We start from the raw sequence: 3,993 nt of genomic DNA on the forward strand, positions 1-3,993 counted from the left end.
AGCCTTTTGGGCCGATAGGAAGCGTCTTGTTGTTAGTTGGATCAGGCAGCGAGACTTTCAGACAAACTACAAGGATTATGATGCGCTCACGTGATCCAGTTTCCTATCCTGTTCCGTACATATCTATGATTATAGCATAGATATTATAGACTACGTAACCGGGATTGGAAACTGATGACGTCACGTGTACAGACTGTGTGATTATCAATTATGCAGAATGTTGGCCCTTGTTGGGCGTGTATTAATTTTAATAAAGACTAGACATTAAGTCTAGAGCACAGTCAGCACACTATAATGCAAGAGAAGGCAAGAAAAGAGAGGGAACTAGGGGAAAAGAAGTGAGATAATAATAAGTTAGTATAATGTTTTACGAAGTCCTTTATTTTTTTGTAGTTTTTTGTTGGAGAGATGCTTGTATGCTTCTACTATCGATGTTGCGAAAGCGAATCCTCTCACTGTTACGAATTCTGTAATTATCATCGTGTATAATTCGTCTATTACAGCTAAATTTTCCTCGTTTTCTGTAAGCACATGCCACTTGTCAAGTACGTCTTCTTTCTGTGATATTTTTTTGATTATTGACTCCTTATTACTACTGTGATCATTGTGAGTAGCTTCTGTGATTTTTCTTTTGTAGTTAAAGAAGCTCTTTAATTCCAGCTCTATTTGGACAAATAGCTGGTATGTACAATCATTGACATGGTACAAGCCACCTCTATCCATTATATTCAGCCACTTCTCACTGCTACTCTCATCTGTATCTGTGTCTACCTCTGCATCTATCCCACTGGTTTCACTCATAAATAAAATCAGGTCAAATTTATATTTGTGTGTCGACTTTTTTATTTTTGTTATTAATTTTCGGCAGATGTATCCTGAGACGTATCTAAGGGCATTCTCCTCAATATCTGTGAGGCATTCAAAGCTGGTTGCGGATACGTTATTCTCACTGGAAGTGAAGTATTTTCTGTTAATAAGCTCAGTGAAAACTCGTTGAGTAATATGCTGGTAATATTTCGGACCTGGGTTAGTTTTGATGGCTTCTAAAAGGAATGTGTCCCATATTTTATGAAATTTTGGTGAAGTACGTAATTCATGATACTGTGTGTACATGTGCTCCCTTTCTGCTTGCATGCTATTCTTATTAGAAAAGCAAGTATGGAGACAACTGATAAGAATTTCAGAGAACTGGATAAAGAAGGCAGGGTAAGGAGGCCCCGCCCAGGCTAGGAAAGCCTTAACTGCTTCAAAAAATGACTCATTTACTGTAGTGAAGTATGTCATTTCTTTTACTGCTGCAATAATAATCTCACAGGGACCTATATGAATATATTTAAAAGGAATTTTTTAAATGGATATTGAGTACCTAATATAGACTCTGAGGAAGTATATGTATCCATTGGTTCGTCCAAAGTAGAAGGAGTGTCACAGCCTACACAAATAACAGTAACTTAATATTATTACATAATTGTCCTTAATTACTATATTCATCATTCTTTTTGCTTCTCTTCCTTTTTGGCAGTGAATATGACTCATGATCCGTCTTATCGAGATCATTGTTACCACGACAGTTTGACCTTACTGATGATCGACAAAAGGAGTCTACAACACGAAGAGCTTGTGTGTTTTGTTCAAACTCTTTCACTGTTGTATTGTCGTGTGTTCTTCCTATTTGCCTTTGGCAACCGAAGAATTTTTCCAAAGGATCTTGGCAGATGTTTCGACTGAAGAAAACTGTGACTCCTGGTACGGTGAAAAGATATTTGGTGAGCTCAATGAATGATTTCGCTGCATAGAAAATAATTCATGTCTTTTAATTTTGTTATGTTAGAATACTTGTCATTTTTATTCCTGCTAGTGTTTCTTCGCTTAGTAGCATTGCTTTCTTCTGTGCATCAGTATATCCATTTAGAGCTTTCACATTGCATTCCCAATTTTCTAGGTATCTTAGGAATGTTTCCTCTAGCCACTAGAATTTTTATTGACCCATTAATTATATTTATTATTTAAATATTACCTTTAATCTGAAGTCTGTGCCAGAGCGATATGGATCCTGAAACACTTTTCTCTTTCTCTTACCATCGCTAAAATTCCACACATTTAGGCAGTCAAAAAACTTATCAAAATTGCTTGTGAAGGTTGCTGTTTCGCTAGCTTTGTCTCCTCCATATAAAGTAAGAGCTTTAGACACTGATTCACTGATAACCTTATCATTACAAAAGCCACCTCATTATTATAACAACAATGCTCTTACTTCAGCAGCTAAATCAACACGCATCTTTGAGAAGCTGTTGAGATGAATATGCTCATACTTTAAACGGGGTAGCAATACCAAACCACTCTCTGATCTAGATTTACTATAAATTTCATTTAAGTGGTCCCACAATATATATTTTCCATTATTCTGTAGGAAATAAAATGAAAGTGTTGTGTATCAATTCCTATTAAGTTACCCAGAGACTCCTTGAACGAGATGCCCAGCAATTACGAGTTGTTTTCAATAAGTGAGGGGGGTCTGAGAAAAAGAAGAAACTTCTATCATCATCAACAACAAAAGGGTTGGATGTTTTGTGAACTAATTTGCTTTTGGGGTTATGCAATCGAACTAGTCTCCTATTAATTGATGCACCATCAGATGTAACACCCATTACCTATAAAAGGTAATCAAATTAATGTTATGATATAATGGTAAAGCTAGTTACTTTAAATCCACATCTTTCTAATCTACTCACAGATTCCCATAGTGGATCAAACAACATGTATCCGGAGACTTTCCTACTGGGAAAGTAGGCGTAAGGAAACTCCAGGTGTGAAAAGAGCCCTCTGACCATAAATGTCATCATGGAATTGGCTAGTAACTCAGGTGGGAAAGTATGGTCCTCTGAAGTCTCCTCCAATGACTCTAACTGATGAAGGACATCGCCCAAGTGTGTGAATCCAACAAGGTTGCCTATTATGTATAATAATTATGTGTACATTTAGAACAATATAAGAGAATTATTCTACCTGTATGTTTGTCATAGACCAAATCTTCCCTGATGTGCATTTCGTCTAACAATATCACTACATATTTTTCTCGTTCTTCACTTGTAGTCAGCCTTGCTGCGTGACATATCTGAGAATCGACTTCATTGGAGAATCCTGGTTGTGCCTTGATGTGATGGGTATAGTCACGCAGAGTTCTTTGAGACGGAAGTGCAATACACTGTCTCATAGTTTCATACGATTTTTGTGACTGATGACGAAGAAGGATGCACCAACGTATCATCAATGGATGCCATCTCATACCTCGGGTGTCATTTCTCTTTGCTGCTTCTGCTTGTTGCTCCCAGAAAATTTTCTGAAATGGTGTATGCAGATGTTTCTCTATGTTCTCTTTCTCCATCAAGATGATCTGTTTTAGGTCGTCGTGGTCATGTTGATTCAAAACAATGCTCTCACTATTTATCAAAAGCTCAACCTTCTCTGTAAGACGATCTCTTTGTCTCTTTAACTTTCTAACCTCATTGTGTAGGTTCTTCATTCTCTGCTTCATTTCATCTCTGGACAAAGCTGAATATGGTGCTGTTGATGATGGATCTGATTTTGATGTTGTCTGTTTTGCAGCACGTGATCTCTGTACGCATAACTTATGTCTCTGCTGTAAACATGGCTGGCAATAGGAATGTGATTTGTTGCACAATATTTCACAATTTTCATTATAAATAATTTCCTTTCCTATAACAATTGTTTTGTACATTATAAATATTGTTTTCAGTATAATAAACTTACCCATTCTAATTGCTGTTGGTGATTTCTCATTATTAACTTCAGCAAACTCTTTTATTTGGTTTCCTTGGCATATGCTGTGTTTTTGGATGTGAGAGAAAACTGTGTACAGATCTTGTGTCTTCTCAATTTTATTTGGAATGCCACTCCATGACTCTGCTGTTTCACAGCTTATTTGTTGACCCTCAAACTTGATTGCTATGTCTAAGGAGTGGTTGATTTGAA

General features: G+C 36.7%; 2 long non-coding RNA genes across 2 annotated transcripts; both read left to right on the top strand.

The window, feature by feature from the left end:
* The first annotated feature begins 1,474 nt into the window (after positions 1-1,474).
* LOC109588075 (uncharacterized) lies at positions 1,475-3,181 on the top strand. Its single transcript, XR_002187948.1, has 4 exons — positions 1,475-1,766; positions 2,411-2,660; positions 2,735-2,945; positions 3,094-3,181. It is a non-coding gene; the product is annotated as an uncharacterized LOC109588075 (long non-coding RNA).
* A 196-nt stretch (positions 3,182-3,377) lies between these two features.
* Positions 3,378-3,780, top strand: LOC109588076 (uncharacterized). The gene is made up of 2 exons (XR_002187949.1): positions 3,378-3,467; positions 3,515-3,780. It is a non-coding gene; the product is annotated as an uncharacterized LOC109588076 (long non-coding RNA).
* Positions 3,781-3,993: the final 213 nt, after the last annotated feature.

Source organism: Amphimedon queenslandica, unplaced genomic scaffold, assembly GCF_000090795.2.
Source record: "Amphimedon queenslandica unplaced genomic scaffold, v1.1 AMPQUscaffold_12302, whole genome shotgun sequence".
NCBI lineage: Eukaryota > Metazoa > Porifera > Demospongiae > Haplosclerida > Niphatidae > Amphimedon > Amphimedon queenslandica.